We start from the raw sequence: 22,461 nt of genomic DNA, 5'->3' as shown, positions 1-22,461 counted from the left end.
TTTCCGCGGGTGCAACTCCCACAGCATCGCCAGAAAGTCTTTGTGGAGTTTGGAATTAATGGGCAGAAATCTGTAGCTGTAGCTCTTCGATTCAGTCTGTGACGGTTTCTCGGCACACATTTGTTAGTGCACTCCCCGTAAAAGTCAGGTGTCTGGGTTCGAGCCTCGATGCGTCACACAGTTTTAGCTATTTCGATTACCCCTGGCCGTTTCTTGCAGTTCCGGTCACAGAAAAGAATGCTTGAACTCATCAGTGAAGGGCGCATTAATCTATAACCCTGGCCGTTTCTTGTAAATCAGATGACTGAAAATAATGACGGAGTTCAACTATGAAAGGAACGTTAATCTACTAATTCATGATATAATCTCTATGCAGCCTCATCCACTGCCGGTCGCGGAACACACGCTGACCGACGTCTGATACACAAAGCTTTTCCTCCGAGGACAGTTGGAGTTAAATCGGGTCGAATCTTGGTGGTGGATGAAATTTTCACCTTGAATATTTGACTCGCTAGGGGTAGAGAGGGGTGGCGCAAAGTTCCTGATCACCAGTCTTTACGCCAATGCCTTGGGTTAAACTCCAGACTTCTCCTCAGCGTCTCAAAAAGTGAGGGCACGTGACACTGTTGGTGGTGCTCTGTCCGTCGGATAGGAACGTTAAGCTCGGCAACTCCCTTGGTGCTATTAGAGAGGAGCAGGCGCAATTCGGCACTGGATTTCACCCTCTCCGTTCTCTCATCATCATCACGATCATTATCACACCACACAAACAGAACACTACGCTATAGACGCCTCTGATACATTTACCTGCACTTGAAAAGTACACATACAATAGCAGTCTGACGTTCCTGCAAGGAAAGGAGCTAACGTGCACGGAGGAGGAACACCCTTTTCCACAAGATTAAAATTATATGGGATATTATCAGACGGGGGACAGGACAGCCAGTAAGTGTACAATTTAGCATAACAATCGAACTAAATCGCAATGTTGTGACTGATAATTCACATGCTGCGAGTACTTTTAACAATCACTTTCTAAATGCAGCAGCAAAAACAGGATTAAATGGTATAGTCGAAGAAGTCAGAAAATATATTAAAAATGCAGCCCTCAAAACTTTAAGCAACTAGGAGTAGCCCCAGCATCTTTCACCGAAATTAGCAGAATTCTAAAAATTCTAAAAACCAAAAGCTCCTGTGATGTTAATGTACATGGGCTCTTTGTTTATACTACACATGCTAATAGTTATTAATTAAAATTCGTCTACAGATTGGAAGAGGTTGTCCAGGAGAAACGATTGCAGTATATACGAGGCCTGGAACTTTAATAGTGGCAACTATTTATTTACAACTCGTACAAAAGAGATACGTGTTTCAAAGTTTTACTGAACTTCAAAGTAGTCACCAGCATTGTGTATAACCAGTTTCCAGCGATGTGGAAGTAGTACAATACTGTTAGCAGTGCCAGTTTTGTTGACAGTTCTAGCGGCGCAGTCTATTGCCCGACGAATCTGTAGCAGTTCTGAAGCGAAAGCAGTGAAGTGTTTCCTTCAGTTTAGAAATCGAGTTGAACTCACGAGGGTTCAAAATGGCTCTGAGCACTATGCGACACAACTTCTGAGGTCATCAGTCGCCTAGAACTTAGAACTAATTAAACCTAAGTAACCTAAGGACATCACACACATCCATACCCGAGGCAGGATTCGAACCTGCAACCGTAGCGGTCACGCGGTTCCAGACTGAAGCGCCTTTAACCGCACGGCCACACCGGCCGGCAACTCACGAGGGCTTAAGTCAGGGGAGTGCAGTAGGTAGAATAGCACTTAGCAGTCCCATCAGTCAAACAAATCGGTAACAGCTTGCACTGTACGTGCTTGAGTATTGTCCTGCAAAATGATGGCCAGGTCCTGCAGAAAGTGTCATCACTTCTGTCTCTAAGCTGGCCGTAGGTTGTGTTCCAAAAATGAACAGCATAGAGACAGAAGTGATGACACTTTCTGCAGGACTTGACCATCAGTTTCCAGAACAATGCTCAAGCACGTACAGTGCAAGCTGTTACTGATTTGTTTGACTGATGGGGCTGTTAAGTGCTATACCACCCACTTCACTCCTCTAAATTAATAAAAAAAATGGCTCTGAGTGCTATGGGACTCAACTTCTGAGGTCATTAGTCCCCTAGAACTTAGAATTAGTTAAACCTAACTAACCTAAGGACATCACACACATCCATGCTCGAGGCAGGATTAGAACCTGTGACCGTAGCGGCCTCGCGGTTCCAGACTGCAGCGCCTAGAACCGCACGGCCACTTCGGCTGGCCCTAAATTAATCCCTCGTAAGTTCAACTCGATTTCTAGATTGAAGGAAACACTTCGCGGCATTCGCTTCAGAACTACTACACATTCGTCGGGCAATAGACCGCGCCGCTCGAACTGACAACACAACTGGCACTGCTAAGAGTATCCTACGACTTCCATATCGCTGGAAACTGATTATACACAATGCTGGTGACTACTTTTAAGGTTAGTAAAACTTTGAAACACGTATCTGTTTTGTACGAGCTGTAAATAAATAGTTGCCACTGTTAAAGTTCCAACCCTCTTGTTTAAAATTTGCTCAGGTATCATACCTTGTTGTGCAACTTATCAAAAATCAACGGTTACATTTGCGGCAATTCATTTCAGTGGTTATACCTGGAAGTAAATCATCCTACTTCTTGGTATTTTCGCCTTTCTCCTACTATGCTTATTTTATACGAAACCCTCCCTATTAGTCTTCCGAATTTTCGGATTCAAAGAATGCCCTATCCTTGGTTTGACTTCAGCTATTTTGTTACTGATTCTATATTTAAATCATTTACGTTTGATTTTTGCGTTCCTTTGCCTATGTTTACCTGTGCTAAGTCCTTTTCGTATCTCACCACTTGTTTACCTCATCCATTCAAGGTTGTTTTGCTTTATATTGCCTGAGTTTGCCACAGTCTGATTTTTTAAATTTATCTGATTTTCTTGTCTGGTCCAGTACCTCTTGTGTCATCCTGGATTTGCTCTGGAGCTACAGTGACACTTTTCTTATTTCCTTCCAGCATACGGTTTCTTGGTTTATGTTGTGCATCTCAGGTCCAAATTCTTCAACTGTGTCTTCATTTTCTAACCTTTCTTAAATCATATATCGCTTATTTGCTGTAACTACTCAGTGATCACTATAAAAGTGTAAAAGTGGGCACGAGTGAACAGATATAATTGGTTCCTCAATTTTTCTTGTATTTCCCAGTACTTTAGAGGTTTGCCTTCATATGCTAAGATCTTTGTGTTCGTTAAAACCATTTCATAACGCTCAACTACTACCCATAACGTTCACATCTGTTATTCGTGTCTCCTCATCCAAATTTACAAGCCCATTTTTCATTTTTGGTGACTGTCCTACATCCTTTTATTAACACAGTGACACCAGTTTTACGTAAATGAAGATGGAGGGGGGAGAAAGGAAAGGGAAGGAATTAATGATATCAGCTGCGCCGGGACTTTATGCAGAATCAGCAGCGACGAGTGAAAATGTGTGTCGGGTCGGGAGTCGAACACAGAGTCTTCTGCTTACTAGACAGTTGTATGATCGAAATCAATTCACTCCTTTTTTGCTCTTCGCGAGGGATGCTATTATTTAGCTCCATTCTGTACATGGCTATTGACAAGTAGCTCTGGGGTTTCAGAAGACGTCTGCAGGAAAACTACAAGACATACTGAAAACAGACACATGTCAGTGGATTGAGCGTGTTTCCAGTTTTTAACTTGCATTAGAGGTTCTCAATATGGTTACCGTTTACGCAGCAGCAAAAAAATGTGCGTTCAGTTGATTGACGTCGCTGTCACACATTGCCTGCCAAGGTGCGACATCAGCCCATTTTGGCAGTCTGTTCATTTGGTTACTTCTCCTGAGCTGTGAACTATTTCGACGCAACAATACGGAGTCGATAACTTACATGATTTGACACGTCTGCTCCCTACTGAACCTGCGCCACGGCGCGGCGCCTGTTATTAATCGGTACTTGGAGAGATGCTCGATATGTAACCTTTTCCTGTATGTCTTGTGGCTTTCACATAGTCGCATTCTGAAATTCCAGAGGTATTTATAGATAACAGTGAATAAATTTCTCAAAGAAACCAGAAGAACGTAACAGTCTTTAAGTCGACGTTGTTTTATACTAGTTACTCGCAAAACGGAGGATCGAGGAGATCTGGTATCTGAGGACTTCTGCAAGAGAGGTGCAGTTTATCCTTGGTGACATAAAAAGGTACAAGATATATTCGTCACAGTCCAGAAACCTACATTTAGTTTGTGAAATGTGTGAAAATGTGTCAGTAGATTAAGTGCAGACAACGGACAGAATCTCAGTGGCTTCCACACTGCTTTGGGTGGTGTACTTTATATGCACGCTAGTCGAGATCTCATATCAGCGTACATGTATAGTATCACCGCTTAGAACAGTGACTGCATCGGTGATAATTTTTTGGGGTGACCAAACAGTTATGAGGTACGTACCATGTGTTACCCATATATGTTTCCAGAAACACGTCCAGTAAGGAGCTCATCGAAATATAGAAGAAGATATGACTGGAGATGATTTGGGTAAGGGATTAACTTAAATTTTAGACATATCTCGGGATACATCCACCATACATCATGTGGCAAAAGTATTCCAGGTATGGGTAGGGTACTTTTACAACTGTTTAAGATATGTGTGTGTTTTCCTGTCAAAAGCAGGAAAACGTAGGCTGTCATACAAAGACGTCTCAAACCTTATGACTAATAGTTATTTCTGCAGCACCGTGCCGAAAATGAGGTGGGAGGAGAGGGAGGAGGGATGGAGTGGAAGCTGCCTCGAAAAATTGAAGCTTTTCTCAGGAAAACCTGGAAACGAAACGAAGAAATGCGAAACAAAATGAACGAATTTTCTAATTGCTTATTCCAAAAACGTTTGAAAACTGTTGTGACGCTGCCGTTAGTTTTGGGCGTTACTATGAGAAAAGCAGCTCCTGTGCAGCAGTATACGAGGCGAGCAGGCAGACGCACCATTGGGACATAAAGGTGTTGATCTGTACGAGCCTGGGAGCGACGTACCCTCACAACAGATGTGCCATTTTAACACCGTTTTGATTGTGGCCCAGTCATGGGCACTCTGGTAGTACCCTCCGAGACACCACGGCCACAGTGCCACGACACGGGCGTCACTCGTCCAGCACGCCGCCACGGGCTTCCGCAGCTGACGCGGCAGCAGGCACACCACGTGTCTGCAGGGGGGCGCGACAGTGACGTCGTAGCACTTCGACCATTGTACCACAAACCTCAAAGAAGATGTTTTAGCTTGCGGCCGAGTGTTCCTAGCCACCATCGGCCAGCGTCACTGCATCAACACCCCGCGGCTCCACCATCTCTACAATGCGGTGACTCCACTCACCTTGGATTGCTACAGTAGCATCGACAAAATTTCGGATGTTGTTTAGGGAAGTTTTCTGAGTATTTTGGCATAAGGATCGTCGCAGTGAAATAATCTATGAACTTTTTCAGTTTGTTTCCCGAACTACCTCTGTTTCTATAAAAGTACTGGGTGATCAAACAGTCAGTATAAATTTGAAAACTTAATAAACCACGGAATAATGTAGGTAGAGAGGTGAAAATTCACACACATGCTTGGAATGACATGGGGTTTTATCAGAACAAAAAAAAAAAAAAAACCAAAGTTCACAAAATGTCCGACAGATGGCGCTGGACATCAAAACGCCAGTGACTGCGCACGACAATCGTGTATAAAAGGAGCCGCAATGAGAGAGAGAATCATCTCCACACCCTCTATCTCCTTTCCCATCACAACTTCCACCGTCTACCCCTCCCGGATGATGAGCTTCGCCCTGAAATCTACCCTTCCTACCAACTGTAACCCCCTCTTCCTGCCTCCTCCCCCCTCCCTCCTTCTGAGCGGATTTCCCCTCCTACTCCCCCTCCATATCTTGTGCCTTCTTTCAGTGTCTCTGCGCTCCCTCCTGCCCTGTCTTCCCTTTTCCTCTCCCGCCCCATGTGTCTCCTGCCTCTTCGTGAACCCACGGTTGCCCCTCCTCTCTTCATCCCGCCGCTTCCCCAGCTGCCCCATGCTCTCCCCTCCTTTTCCATCCTCTCTGACGTTTCCCTCGGCAGGTCCCACCTGGTAGTTTTATTCTTCGTCGTGTGTGCTCCAAGTGGGTTTTAAGTGTGTTGTTTCGGAGTGTTTTTAATACTGTGGCCAACTTTTAACCTGTGCATGCGCATCCAGTGTCTTCTCTGTGTTTTAAGAATCGCCAACTGTGTTTTTTAACTTTCTGGTGACTTTTTTAACTGTCCCCAATGAACGTCTACTTGTCAGTGTATTTTTGCCTCCATTATCTCCCCTTACTCTGTTTTATGTTCCCCTTTTTTATCTCCTTATGTATGTATTTTATTCTTGTTTTAGTTGTCATGTCACTCGGCTGAAGATCGGCGGATTGTGCTGCTGACAGCCCTCCCCTGCCCATATGGGGCAGGGGAATGAAATCACAATAAAGAAAAAAAAAAGAGAGAGAGAATCAGATGCGTCAGCAGTCACAGCATGTTGACGTTACCTGAAAAGGCGCGTTTAGTGAAGCTGTATTATCAGAATGGGGAATTTGCTAGTTCAGCATTACGATCTTACCGCCATAGGAAGGGAATTGGAACGGGTAAAGGTCCGTTGACAAACGCAGCTGTGGCGAGAATGATTTCGAAATTCGAAGCCACGGGATGTTTAGACGATAGACCCCATAGTGGCTGCACGAGCGCAAGGCGTAATGCTGCTGAGACAGTTCAGGAAGAAATGGAGACTGTAGCGGGTTCGTCTATGCACGGGGAAGTCAGCGCTCGTGCAGTCGCACGTCGCACCGGCATTCCAAACACTACTGTTTGGTTGGCACTTAGGCGTACCCTCCGATGCTATCCGTACAAAATCCATCGGCATCATGAACTGTTACCTGGCTATTTAGTGAAGCGGAGGGCATTTGCGGTGTGGGCGTTTCAAAAGATAGTGGAAGATGACGATTGGTTGAGTAACGTGTTGTGGACCGACGAAGCTCATTTCACGCTCCGAGGGTCTGTCAACGCCCACAACTGCAGAATTTGGGCTACCGAAAATCCTAGAACTGTCGTGGAAACTCCATTTCACGACGAGAAAGTCACGGTATGGGTTGAATTTACCACATCTACCGTTATCGGGCCTTTTTTTCTTCGAGGAAATGCGTGATTCTGGTTTTGTACCATAACTGCTACCGTGACGGGTGAGAGGTACGCCGATATGTTACAGAGTCCTATCATCCCCAGCCTGGCTGATAAACACCTGCTGGAACGTGCGATGTTTATACAGGATGGCACTCCACCCCATACTGCTAGACACGTGGAAGATCTCTTGCGCGCGTCGTTTGGTGATGATCGTGTTCTCAGCCGCCACTTTCGTCATGCTTGGCCCCCCAGGTCCCCAGACCTCAGTCCGTGCGATTATTGGCTTTGGGGTTACCTAAAGTCGCAAGTGTATCGTGATCGACCGACATCTCTAGGGACGCTGAAAGACAACACCCGACGCCAATGCCTCACCATCACTCCGGACATGCTTTGCAGTGCTGTTCACAACATTAGTCCTCGACTACAGCTATTGTTGAGGAATGTTGGTGGACATATTGAGCATTTCCTGTAAAGAACATCATCTTTGCTTTGTCTTACTTTGTTATGCTAATTATTGCTATTCCGATCAGATGATGCGCCATCTGTCTGACATTTTTTGAACTTTTGTATTTTTTTGTTTCTAATAAAACCCCATGTCATTCCAAGCATGTGTGTCAATTTGTACCTCTCTATCTACATTATTCCGTGATTTATTCAGTTTTCAAATTTATACTGACTTTTCGATCACCCGGTACTTTCCACACTGCAGGCGGAGAAACTTACGTCAGCAATATGGGACAAATCCTCTGATGTGCTACTTCAAATTTTTATTATAGTTATGATGAAACGAGTAGATTAGATATTACAGTAACTAAGAGATCGATTCGCAGAACATAAGAATATTTTCATTTCTTACCTATGCTCTAATGCAGACATGACTGAAATAACATGTATAATGAAAAAGACCTAAACTCTATGTCCAGATGTATGACAATTTTCTCTTACGAAGTTCTTATACTGTAACTTATACGAATAATCCTATTTATAAAACGCTGTCGAAATTACTGTTTCGAAAAAGGGAGAGAAACAAAGACCATAAAATGCAAAGGAAGAAGATAAGTATAAAAAGTAACAAAATTATACTGGGCTGTTTGTATGGTAAAAATATAATTTTTGTATAATAAAAATGTAAGGGAGCATACTGGGGAAAAGTATTAGTGAGTTAGATAATAATTGAACTACGTCAAAAGATCATCGGAATCTACAGAATATAAATACATAAAATATCTAAACACAACATTTCGTGGAGTCTTGACTACTGGCGTTGGCATTCATTGCTTAGGCTTCTGTTGGGTACAAACTGCCTGGGGCTGTTAATGATAATACTTGCTGCATTATAGGGAGAACCGATCTATAATGTTCTCGTTTCTTTTACCAAACTTAACTTCAATGCTCTACGAGCGGTCAAAAATATTGTTACATAAATTTAGGCCATGTTTTAAAAATTTTGCAGAACAGGTGTAGCAATGTGCAAATATGACGCATTGCTCCTAGAAAGTAGGTGAAAACCTTTTAAAAACTATTACATGAATGATGCGTGATATTATGCATCTATTAAGATGTAGTAACACGAAATAAAAATTAAAAGAATCCTATCAGTTGAAATAGTACAAAGTTATCACATTCACATTTATTGTAGTGTCAGTAATGGACGTACTAAGTCCGTACCGAACATTACATCTCACACTCGTGCTGTAAAGAAACTTAAAAGGATAACTCTATTATAACAGAAATCATTCGTATGAGTTCAATAATAATTGGTATACCTACAAATGTAAGTGCCTCTACTAGGAAACAGGTAATGTCTGTGGGCCACATGAACGGGTTTCTGACCTGCGACTAGAATGCAATCTTTGGGTCGCCATGGCAGTAGTAGGGAGGGTGGCAAGCTAATCCTTCCGGCCACCTTTTACCCCAGGAAAGATCCCCCGCCCTCAATTTGATAGCAGGCTAAGTGTACCTAGGGCTACGGCCTTGACGCAGTGGATACACCGGTGCCCGTCAGATCACCGAAGTTAAGCGCTGTCGGGTGTGGCCGGCACTTGTATGGGTGACCATGCGAGCTGCCATGCACTGTTGCCGTTTTTCGGGGTGCACTCAGCCTCGTGATGCCAATTGAGGAGCTACTCGACCGAATAGTGGCGGCTCCGGACACAGAAAACCGTTGTAACGAACGGGAGAGCGGTGTGCTGACCACACGCCTCCCCCCCCCCCTTTATCCGCATCCTCAGTGAGGATGACACGGCGGTCGGATGGTCCCGATGGGCCACTTGTGGCCTGAAGACGGAGTGCTTTTTGGGTGTAATGGGTCCGTCGTGCAGTGACTGGAACGAAGAAAATTCATCACTCCTTACGGGGATTGAAACAGAGACCTTTATGGTCATAATCTAAAGCTCTGCCCGCTAGAACACCGTGGCCATACCTCCACCACAAGTTTACATTAACTGTTATAGTTAGACTACACAAGAGTGTCGTGTGTGACAGTAGCGAGGAATCCTATGTATCTGTTCAAAAACATAGTATACCGATTCAAGCAACAATTTAAAGGAAACTTCAGAACTATGGACCAGTACCTTCTCCTTCATAATCAAAACAATAAAAGAAACGGCTAAAGGCAGTATTACTTTAGGGTGCCCCACTTTCATTGCTTTAGAACATTTGGACGTTACTTGTTCATACATGAGTTACGGGAAAATATTTGTTAAGACTACGTACCAAGCGACAACAAACCCAATTTTCATTGTTACTCAGTTTCAAAGTACATATCCTAAAAATCGTTTTTCAGGCATTACAGAGCGAAAAAATCAGACACAGTGAAAAACTATGGACTTATAATTTTTATACAAACTAAAGTATTTACTAAATTGCTAACTTCAAACCTGGATATAGTCTTGCTTCATTTACAGAAAATATATACCTCTCAGTTGCACCAGACAATCATCTTTGGTCGACAGTGATTGCGAGTTAACGACACAATATTATTGCAGCCACCTTCATACTGCATTCATCGTAAACGACAGAAATTCTTTGGTAACTTCTTTTTCTATGTTATACAATCTGTGTGATGGTCTACTTACAGTAAATCACCAAACAAAAATATAAGGGAACGACAGAAACTACGACAGCAATCCAGAACAGGTGCGTATTTGGCTACATTAAACACAGGTAAGCTTTCTACCGCACGAAACTGATATTTAATAAAATACAATTCCTCCGGATTGTCTTCCACGTTAGTAGTGGTTTGAAGAGTGCTATGGAGTCCCTTTTCGATCTTCTAGCAATAAACATGTAAGTCACATACAACAAGTAACTTAAACAATTAAAAAAATATGGTTCGGAGGGTAATAAGACAGCACTGTGTAAGGCGCGATCAAAAAGTTTCCATTAGAAGGCCACACAAAATTTTTATCTACATGTTGTTACTCATGTACCCGCATCGGGAGGGACCGATGACCGTAGCAGTCTGGCCCCTTCAATCCCCAAACCAACCAACCCGCATCGGAGTCGTTCTGGGTTGCATATACGCTACGGCAACATACTGAAACGGAAACTTTTTGATCGCCCCTTATAGTTCTGCGGGATTATGTGTTTATCTTATAACAAGTAACGCGCTCTTGTTGGGGAACGTGCAGTGGTAAGTGCACAGCACACGTAAGTATACTGATTTATCCTAACATATCCTGAATACTTGTTGTTTTTTTTTAACTCTATCATTATAGCTTCGCAGTCAATCAATTTAACCGAAGGAATATTTGTCGGTCCTGTTTTGGGTGGCATACATTATATGTGCGGTTGTTTAGCATTTGATCAACAGCGTACATCTAACGTATTGCCGCTCCGGACAGTAACTACAGATCACGCTTCCACAAAACCCTTGAAAGTAATTCTTCCAACGTAAGGTAAGTACATGGACGTGCTAAGAAGAGCTGATCAGCTTGTAAATGAAAATACGATAACTCTGTCTGTGTCAGAACATCAGACCACATGAATAGCATCATATTTATGTTAGTAGCATAACGGGTACGACCTACGTGTACTAACACCACCATGTTCATAAGTTAAGGGTTCTGAGAGAGAAATAAAATCATTGCGTCGTGCGCGACACTATGCAGACTGGCTGTATCGGGTCATAACGGAAACACGTAACATCAAGATGTTTGTGTGAAACAGACAGTGCGGGGAGAGGTATTGCGTACAGTCGTTCCAATTGCGTGTTTTCTTTATGTCGGGCACACAGTTTTCGATGTGTACAAGATTAGGATGCTACAACGAACACATTTGCACAACCTTACACATGACGAGACAACTGGAAGATTAGAGGCCGTTTATAGTCAGTATAAGCTGAGGCAGGAATTCAAGATTACTCTTAACATAATTCCAAGGCTAAAGATAAAAATATAAATGTCACACGGCATTCTTGGTTGGGAAACTCCGCGGAATTGTTTCAACCGCCTGTCGGAAAGGGTGTTCTTCCTTCGTGCACGTTTACGAGAGAGAATAGTGTAGCATGTGCGCCTGTGGAGTGTAGGTGAGTGCAATGGGTGCGTATATGTTCTAGTGTTATGTTTGTGTTGTATGATGGCTAGAGAAGTGAAAGGGTGAAACCCAGTCCCGGCACATAGGCTACTCCTCACGAATAGCTCAAAGGGAGCTATCGAGCTGAACGTCTTCATCCACATCTACATCGACATCGACATCTACATCTACATCTACACTCTGCAAACCACTGTGAAGTCCATGGAACAGGGTACGTCCCACTGTACCAGTTATTAGGACTTTTTCCCGTTAAGGTCATGTATGGAGCGCGGCGAGAATGATTGTTTACATGCCTTTGTGACTGCTGTAATTAATCTAACCTTTTCCTCATGATCCCTATTTATAGAGTTCTACTATATTCCTAGAGTCATCATTTCAATACGGTTCTTGAAACTTTGTTAGTAGACTTTCTGGGGATAGTTTCTGTTCTCTTCAAGAGTCTACAAGTTCAGTTTCTTCATCATCTCTGTGACACTCTTCCGTGGATCAAACAAACATGAGAACATTCGTGTCACCCTTCTTCGTTTACGTTCAACATCTCCTATCAGTCGTGTGTAGTACGGGTCCCACGCACTTGGGAAATATTCTACGATGGGTTGCGCGAGTGACTTTGAAGCAATGTCCTGTGTAGACTGTTTGCATTTCCCTAGTGTTCTGTCGATAAATCGAAGGTAGCACCTGCTTTACCCCTCACTGGCCAAATACTGGCACGAAAAATTCATCCGTCATCAGGATTCGAACCGGCGTACATCCAAGTCGAGCGGCACTTGAGACTTCTTTTTTTCGATACGTTTCTTCGTCGTTATGTCGTCAGTGGTTCTTTGAACATTTGAGCAACAACGTTCAAATTCTATCAATGAGATCGTCACTCAGTTTTTTATTACAGATCGTGGCCAGTCACCTGACTGAAGATGCTGAGCTACCGTGCCAGAGATAAAGCTGAGCGCTGCGATTACTATGCTTCACAAGGATCCGGAGATTTTAGACCAGCAACATACCTGCTCTGCTAAAGACCTAGACATAACCTCTTGATCACATTTCCCTCCAGACTGATATCACCACGCAAAGACACCCCCCTTCCCCCTCGTGGCGATGCTAAGAACGGTGGGGCATGCCCTGTACACGGCTGAACTGTGTTGTACATTGTAGCAAGTCTAGATTCTTCAGGGCAAGATGGAAGAGATACTACAGCACAGACACAACTTATTAGCAATTTGTAAAAACTTAATCATGGCAAATACTTAACTTTGGAAACAATTATTGATCTCACGAATGGAATGTATTTGGTACTGTCGCTGACACATATAACATTTAGCACCCAGTTCATTGCATAATGATAGTTTCACATCTCATAAAGTTCTGAATAACTGTTCTATTAGGATGCAGCCATATTTGTGCTAAGACAGTACTGTCGTCGCAAGCAATGATTACAAGTGGTGGCTGATTACATCGAGACTGGGCCGAGCGGTACTGCATTCGTACATAAATAAATTTCCGGCTGCGCTGGCGTAAGGAAACACATGGGGACGAGTCTACGCCGATGTCTGGTCTTTACTAGTGGTACTATTATGTGCATGAGGCCTCGTTCTGTAGCCTGTAGCCTCGAGCGATCCTCCCATCCTACGATTACTGGACACGTTACAATCCTACCAGAACCGTGGAACGGGACTGATATGGTTGCGCCAGCCTTCTTGTCTGGGACGCCCGAATATTACCACATTAGGAGCATGTAGTCCATTGCATCTAAATCTAAGGCCTCTAGGCGGTGTATGGCAGAGGGTACATTGTGTGTCAGTTTGAGTTCCATTCCCTTACTCCCTTTAGTGTTCCATTTACAGATGGTAGACAGGAAGAAATTTTGTCGGTATCACTTCGTATGGGGCTAAATACCTCTAATTTTAGCGTCGTAGTCATTATGTGAGATGTATGCCGGAGAAAAAAAAAGTTCCTTGATTCATGTTCGAAATAGGGCGCTCGGAACTTTGTGATATGCATCGCTTCACGTGTAGCGTCTAGACTGTAATTTATGGATATTTCCTATGACACTAACACGCTGAGTTAAGAAACCTGTAATGCATCGTCTAGCTTTTTTTCCCCTACGCCTTTCGTTAACTAACTTAGTAATGGTCTCAGGTCGAGAAACAATACTCAGTAATTGGACGAACGAGAGTCATGTAATGTGATCTGCCTCTTATGTACATAGCACTTATCAGGATTCTTTCAGTCAATCTACACATGGGATGTGCTCAAATCCCCTTATTTAAATTTACGTAGTTATTCCACCTTGAAACACTCTGGAGAGAAACTCGTAGATGTTTGAGGGTTGTGACGAATTACAGCGACAGATTGTCCAATGAGAAGTCAAATGATATCGTATCTTTCTGTCATTAGATTTATTTATGTTATGCCAAACTTTGCAACAGGTGCTGATGATCTAAAAGTGTCTTTGCATTTCGTAACAAGTCTCTAAAGCGGAAATCTAGGCTTGTTCGGCGAATTTCATTAGTGAAGTCTTGTCAATCTATCTGCCGAGTCTTGGAGTTGTGTTGTGGCAAGGTTTATGCGAATTCCCTGGTCATCACATTCAAGAGAAGTGTCGGGTTCGTGTGCAGTTCGTGCGTTTACAGCCGCTGAACCGAAGATTCCTATGCAGCGGACCCGTCGAGTGCGCCAGTCGTATGCCTGCGGGAGAGGTCGCTGGTGGGGAGACGCCCGGCGGGGAGGGAGGGGTCCAAGTATCGATCCCGGCGAGGGCGGCGGAGGCAGCGGCCGGGTCAGACGGGCAGCAGCAGAGCTTCACACCCACGCCGCCGGCCGTGTAATCTTTTCTGGACATCCGCTTCGCCATCGAGGGAAGAGTCTCTGGTCAAGCAGCTACACTGCGCAAAAAAGTATCTCCGTAACTGACTCCCACTGCGACGCATAAGTTTCAAATCTGGCTCGAGGGTGACTACAACCTTCCACTGTAAAGCCCTCTTTACACCATCCACTTTCTTGTCTCAACTGAAGACTCGAGACAAGTGCGTCTACTGAAGCGCCCCTATCGTTTTATTCCTACACTGAGCCTCGTCTGTTTTGAGTGGTCATTCTCGTTTACACGTCAGCGCCAAAATGTCCAGTGTTGCGAGAGCTGTCTGCTGCACAGTTTGGCATCTGAATGGTGGAAGTGAGGATATGAGGAACTATTCTTTTTACGGAAAAATCGAAATATACTAACAAAATTTAGGGACAAGCAATGACAATAGAGATTATTAATGACAAAAGCAGAGTTCATACTGGAAGTTCTTTTCAAAGGTCATGTGGTAAATTCTCACACTCGTGAGAACTGAAAGAATAGGAACAATGCCATCGAAACATTTCAGAACATATACATTTATTTGCTCGAGAAAATACGTACTTCCAAACACATCAGACAATTTGTAGAATGCAGTAAATTGTGCATTTTTGCTTTATCCTTTGAGCTTATTTCTTGCTAACTGCCAAATAATAACAAAAATTATTTTTCTCGTCCAGTAATTTTCATTAAACACGTTTGTCTATTTGCATTCTTATTTATGCGTAGCGAAAGTTTTTCTTTGTAAAAAGTACTTTCCGCTTTCAGGTATTTCGTCTCTCTTGCAGGAGAACACTAGCAGGAAAAAATACCAGGATCTTTATAACTTTCCAGTGTGCCACGAAAACAAAGCAAACAACACAAAAAAGGTTAAAAAGACACGAAAGCACAAAATCCACTTCTATAATAGGACTGAGCTGAACCAGAATAGATTATAATTTCCGATGTTACCAGATGCCGCTGTAGTCCCTTGTCTCGGCCCATGTGCAGCGTGCAGTGCACTCGGCAACTGAGAACTCCACACCCGGCACAATCTATAGATCACTGACGTCATAGATACACTCGCGTCCTGAATGGTTGCTGATTTACACTAAGGGTTGCTGATTTACACTAAAGGTGAGCGCATTTCGAGCAGTCGAATGGTTCAAATGGCTCTGAGCACTATGCGATTCAACACCTGAGGTCATCACTCCCCTAGAACTTAAAACTACTTAAACCTAACTAACCTAAAGACATCACACGCATCCGTGCCCGAGGCAGGATTCGAACCTGTGACCGCAGCGCCACACCAGCCGGCGAGTAGTCGATTTTGACCAGAAAGTCTCTCATGTAAAACGGGCTTAATGAGGCAGAAGCGTGACTCTCCACGATGTCGACCCATGCCAGATCAGAAATTAATGGAGTATGGTGAGTTAATGACGTCACATTGGCACCAAATTTCACCACAATTCTATCCAATGCCATCGTGGACGTGTCTCACGTTGGGAAGGTTGTTACACCCAGTCTAACCCACATTTCTCCCCTTCTTTTGACGCCCCTGCGAAGGAGGTCAAAACTGCCACATCCAGCATTGAGAATTACGTCTTTTTGTTATGGGTGGCAGAGGAAAACATTTCAGGCTCACAGCCGTTCATAATCGACACGGAAAGCCCTCGGAAGGTGGTATAAACGGTGTCAATGAAACCATCTCATTTCCTTGAGGCATTGGTTCCCACACATTTCTCGGCCGAAAATGACGGTTTGCAGTGCGATGTGTAACCGGACAACGTTCGCCGCTGCTGGTATCTTGCCAGACGATTAAGCCCAACACTAAGGATACTGCGGGGCTACAACCCCACTTAAAGTGATCTGGCCCTTTCGGAGTGTAGCACGACCGCAATTTTCGTTCTGGTGTACAGGACGGAACTACTAGGACCATTCAAAACCATTCGACGAAATATGAAAGCTATCCAAAGTAGCTAAGGGTGTTTATTTTTTTTCAGCCCTCCTTCCTGTGGTGTGATCACGAAGAGCTCCAGAACTGACACACAACGGCGAAGGATTCCTCTGAGACCCCCATTTCGGCAACACACTTGGTGCCACCCATGCACCTTTGTCGATCGCGTTCAAAATTTACCAATCAGAATTTTATATTAGGATAATTTGATCTCGAAACATGTGTCGTTAAATAAATCACACTTTTTGAACAACTGGTGCGTAATAATCTCCATACTATCTTTCAATAGCGCTGGAAACACGTTTCGAACAAAGTCTAGATAACAAGGCCTTGCACAACAATGCAGTAATACAACAGGCCCAATCAACTGGTTGTCTATCGCACCACTCCACGTCTTTACAAAGAAGCTTCCAGAATGAGATTTTCACTCTGCAGCGGAGTGTGCGCTGATATTCCTCGCAGGAGAGCTTCTGTAAAGTTTGGAAGGTAGGAGACGAAATACTGGCAGAAGTAATGCTGTGAGGATGGGGCGTGAGTCGTGGTTGGGTAGCTCAGTTGGTAGAGCACTTGCCCGCGGAAGGCAAAGGTCCCGAGTTCGAGTCTCGGTCCGGCACACAGTTTTAATCTGCCAGGAAGTTTTACAAAGAAGCGTTCTTGAAAAATGGGTCTCCACAAAGACATACGGATTTTCGCCGGAACACCGATGTAATCACGAGTGTTACTGATACCATGACGAGAGGAAGTGACTTCATCAGTAAACAGCTTTAATCGGACTACTCGGCGATTCGTAGTTAACCAACGACAAAATTCAAATCGACTACGTTCATCTTCTGCTCGAAAGTATTGAATCCAATTTAATGTAATTTAGGATAGAGGGCTTTCATGCATAACGTCTGTCATAATCTTCTACGCGTAACACTGATACGTGCAGATGTTCTCAGAGTGCTTGTTGAATGACTATGTTCTACCAACTGAATACGGTCTTCTGCTTCATCCACATACAGTTGATATTAACGCTCCCATGATATATGACTGCTAAGCACAGCACATTCTCGTGCAGTTTATTGAAAACACGAGTAAAACTCCTGAATCTGGTACTCTGTGGTTAAGAGATCGTCTACTGTATTCTCCACAACCAAAAGCAGCATCATCAATGTTTCTATTATAAAAACCGCACACAAATAACATACAACCACACTCAGCATTCGCACATACGTCCGGCATACCTAAATGACACAGTAGAACTGACCAAAAAAGTCACATTCACAGTTGAAAAATTCAACCATATAAATTGAAGCACATCTTCACCGCTTGGACTTTAAAAAATTGACAAATAAACTCATAGCAACTGGAGTGCCAACACGAGAAATAAAAACTTATCTCTGTAGCCACACCCATCTCTGTAACCAATAAGAACTGTCCACATGTTATGCGTTGTGGTCTTCAGTCCGAAGACTGGTTTGATACAGCTCTCCACACTGTCCCGGGCAAGCCACTTCATCTTTGAACAACTGCTACAACATACATACATCTGGACCTGATTATTGTATTCATCTCTTGGTCTCCTCCTAAATTTTTACCCCCCTCCCCCCCCCCCCCCCATACACACACACTTCAAAGCCCGTTACTGTCTCTGATATATTTACAACGTCATCGGAAAACCTCAAATTTTTTATTTCTTCTCAATGGAATTTAATTCCTATTCGAAATTTTTCATTAGTTTCATTTACTACCTGCTCAATATACAGATTGAATAACGTCGGTGATAGGCTGCAACCCTGTATCACACCCTTCTCAACCAATGTTCCCCTTCCATGCCCTCGAATCTTATTACTGGAATCTGGTTTCTGTACAAGTTGTACACTAGCTTTCGCTCTGATACCTACAGAATTTCAAAGAAGTTTCCAGTCGACAAAGTCAAAAGATTTCTCGAAATCAGCAAAAGCTGTAAACTGATCAGCCAGCACATTATGACCACCGACCTGCTATCGATATAAACCCGTCCAGGCGAAAGCATCGTCACCTGGCGAGGAATGACAGCTAGGCAGAAACATGCATGGTGCTTGTAGTATCAATGAGCGTGCTATCCGTGTGTAGAAAGGGGAAGGCGCGCGATTTGGTTCAAATGGTTCAAATGGCTCTGAGCACTATGGGACAACTTCTGAGGTCATCAGTCCCCTAGAACTTAGAACTACTTAAACCTAAATAACCTAAGGACATCACACACATCCATGCCCGAGGCAGAATTCGAACCTGCGACCGTAGCGGTCGCGCGGTTCCAGACTGTAGCGCCTAGAACCCCTCGGCCACTCCGGCCGGCGCGCGCGATTTATCTGAGTTTGACCGAGAGTAGACTGTGATGGCCCGGAAGCTCGGCACGAGCATTTCGGAAACTGCGTGAAATGGCGGGTCGGGGAGGAGTTTTGTGGTGAGTGTCTTCAACACGCGGCAAAACCAAGGTGGAACCACGTCCAGGCGTTGTGAGGCTTGGCGTCCACACCTCATTACAGATGTCGGACGTAGTAGGCTGGGCAGACTGGTAAAACAGGACTGGCAGTGAACTGTGGCGGAACTAACATCAGACGTTAATGCTGGACCAAGTACAAGTGTGTCTGCACACATAGTGCACCGAACGCTCATAACGATGGGCCTCCGCATCCGACGACCCACGCAAGTGTCAATGTTAACACCACAACATTGGCAACTACGGCTGAAATGGACACGTGACCATGGGGGCTGGACGCTGGTGCAGTGGCAGAGCGTTGCATGATCTTATGAATCCAGATCCCTTCTTCATCGTGGCGATCGGCGGGCCCGAATCCGTCGCCTTGTAGGGGAACAACTCCTTGACGCCTGTACTACTGGAGGAGACAAGCTGGCTTCGGCTCCATCATGCTCTGGGGAACATTCATGTGGGGATCCATGGGTCGAGTCCAGCTCGTGCAAGGCGCCATGACAGCCAAGGAGTATCGCGCACTGGTTGCAGACCACGTACACCTATTCATAACGGTCAAGTTCCCCGATGGCAGTGGCATTTTTCAGCAAGATCATGCACCATGTCACAAGGCCATAAGCATAATGGAGTGGTTCGAGGAACACAGTGGCGAGTTCCAGTTGATGTGCTGGCCCCTCAACTCGCCAGATCTGAACTCAGTCGAACACATCTGGGATGTGATTGAACGTGGCGTAAGAGCTCGTCGCCAATCTCCCAGGAATTTACGGGAATTATGTGACTTAAGCTGTGGTACCAGCTTTCTCCAGCGACCCACCAAGACCTCACTGCTTCCATACCACGATGCGTCGCCGCAGTTATCCGTGCCAAAGATAGACATACCGGTCATTAGGTAGGTGATCTTTATCTTCTGGCTGATCGGTATAAACGCAGGTTTGTCTTTCATTAACCTCAATAGGGTCAGTATTGCCTCGAACGTGTCTACATCTCTCCAGACTCCAAACTGATCCTCCCAGAGATCGGTTGCTACCAGTTTTCTCATTTTTCTGTAAATAATTCGTGTTATTATTTCGTAACAGTAGCTTATTAAACTGATAGTTCGCTAATATTCACACCAGCCAGACATGATTTCCTTAAAATTGGAATTATTACATTCTATTTAAAGTGTGATGGTATTTCTCCTGTATCATAAATCTTGCACACCAGGTGGAATAATTTTGTTATGGCTACCTCTCTTGCCTCTCCAAAGGGTATCAGTAGTTCTGACGGAATGTCGTCTACTCCAGGGGTGTTAATTAGACTTAGTTCTTTCAGTGCAGTGGCAAATTCTTCTCGTAGTACCATATTTGCTGTCTCATCTCCACTTACGTCTTCTTCCGTTTGTATAATATTGGCTTCAAATTCATTTCCCTTGAACAATATACTCCTTCCACTTTTCACCTTTCCTTCTTTGCTTAGTACTGGTTTTCGATCTGGGATCTTTATATTCATGCAGCTGTTTTTTTTTTCTCCAAAGGTCTCTTTAATTTTCCCGTAGTCGGTACCTATCTTTCCCCTAAGTTATATATGTTTCTATAACCTTACATTTCTTCTCTAGCCATTCCTGCTTAGGCATTTTGCACTTCCTATCAAACTCATTTTTTGACGTTCCTATTCCCTTTAGCCTGCTCCATTTGCTGCATTTTTATATTTTCTCCTTTCGTCAACGAAATTCAATTTCTTCTGCGATATCCAATCATTTCTACAAGGCGTTGTCTTTCTACCTGTTTGATCCTCTGTAGCTTCCTTCATTATTTCGTCTCTAACAAGGGGAAGGCTTCAGACACGGCCCACCGATTCGGCTCAAATTTGGCAGGTCGCTTGTGTACGACCTAAAACGAAGGACTCTAAGATATTTTGGGTCAACACCCTCACAATTTTGAGAAAATCACGCCTAAAGGTTATGACGAGCAGTCGACTCAAAATTGCAGGGATCGATAGATAATTGTAAATAGAGCAATTTCATCATCAGGTATGGGGTCCGCAAACGCAAAGTTCTCCAGAAATCGAGGAAAGAAACTTTTATAACTGCCGCTTCTGAACCCACATGGTACAGCGCTTGTCCATTATTCAGATTATGCACCTGAAAGATGTGAAACAACAGACAATAACTAGTTACTACGGCATAAAGAGACGAGCTAATTACTAAAAACTACATTCAGTACTCGTCATATGTTACTTACGGAAGAACACTGTATTCATTCACAATACGTATTTGATGCAGCGCATTAACGATGGAAAAATCACTACATGTATCCGCGAAGTTCGCGGCAGCCTAATGACGGAAAACAACTCTTTCCCATTGACTTCTATAAGGCTCGTGCTGGACACCTTCACTCTTCCAGGTTCACAACCATGATATGACGAAGAGGCAACCGGGACAACATACCTCTCCCCACGTGAATTCTGTCCCGTGCCTCGCTGTAAACAAGCGACGCGCGTTTGGCTATCTGTGATCCCTCGTTAGGAATTGGCAGCACTCGGAGTTGTTTTCATGTGACAAGGCTTAAAAGTTTAATACTTTACTAACTCACGGCGTTTGGGAAATTAGTTTGCTTACCTTATTATTATCATTCCTTATTGATTTACTTACCTTATGACCCTCCTATCCCTATCAATTGAGATATGGAAAAATACAAACGAACAGAACAACATCCACTAGGCTCCTTCGAGTTTCGAACCCAGGTTCTCCCATTCCCTGCCAGTTACCTTCGCCGTCGCGCTGTTTTTTTTCCCCTCTCGTTTTGTTCGCTTTTGTTCGTTGCATCTGCTCGGGGCGGACGTCGTAAGACATCCGTTTAAGTTCGTTGTTGATCGATTAACTCAGTTTTTTTATTACGGAGGGAGCTAACCCTCTGACCGAACACGCTGAGCTACCGTGCTGGCATAACAGACGCTGTCTCTCAGCTGTCGGTGCGAAAAGCTCTTACCATGTGAGTACAGAAGCCGCAGTTGTACAGTTTCTTACCTCGATTTCTGGAAAAGTATGCGTTTTCGGACCCCATACCTGATGATGAAAAATGCTCTATTTACAATTATCTATCGATCCCGCCAATTTTGAGTCGATTGCTGGTCATAGCCTTTAGGGGTGATTTTCTCAAAAACGCCGGGGTGTTGACCCAAAATATCTCAGAGTCCTTCGTTTTAGGCTGTACACAAGCAACCTGCCAAATCTGAGCCGAATCGGTGGGCCGTGTCTGAGGCCTTCCCCTTGTAAGAGCTATCCATTCGTCTTCTACTGTATTCCTTTCCCATGTTTCGATGATTCGTTGCCTAATTTTCCCTCGGAAACTCTCAACAACCTCTGGTTATTTCAACTTATCCAGGTCCAATCTCCTTAATTTCCTACCTTTTCTGCAATTTCTTCAGCTCTAATCTACAGTTGATTAGCAATAAGCTTTGGTGAGAATCCA

The 22,461-nt window shown here is 44.0% G+C and overlaps 1 protein-coding gene and 1 non-coding gene across 2 annotated transcripts in view; both read left to right on the top strand.

Annotated features, from left to right (window-relative positions):
• The window catches only part of LOC126184896 (uncharacterized), a 213,094-nt gene that overhangs the window by 55,591 nt on the left and 135,042 nt on the right, over nucleotides 1–22,461 (top strand). The gene's annotated exons all lie outside the window — the stretch shown is intronic.
• Nucleotides 17,098–17,172, top strand: Trnap-cgg (transfer RNA proline (anticodon CGG)). The gene has a single exon. It is a non-coding gene; the product is annotated as a tRNA-Pro (tRNA).

Source organism: Schistocerca cancellata, chromosome 4, assembly GCF_023864275.1.
Source record: "Schistocerca cancellata isolate TAMUIC-IGC-003103 chromosome 4, iqSchCanc2.1, whole genome shotgun sequence".
NCBI lineage: Eukaryota > Metazoa > Arthropoda > Insecta > Orthoptera > Acrididae > Schistocerca > Schistocerca cancellata.
Note: the sequence above shows the minus strand (reverse complement) of the source record. Positions and strands in the feature narration are given on the sequence as shown.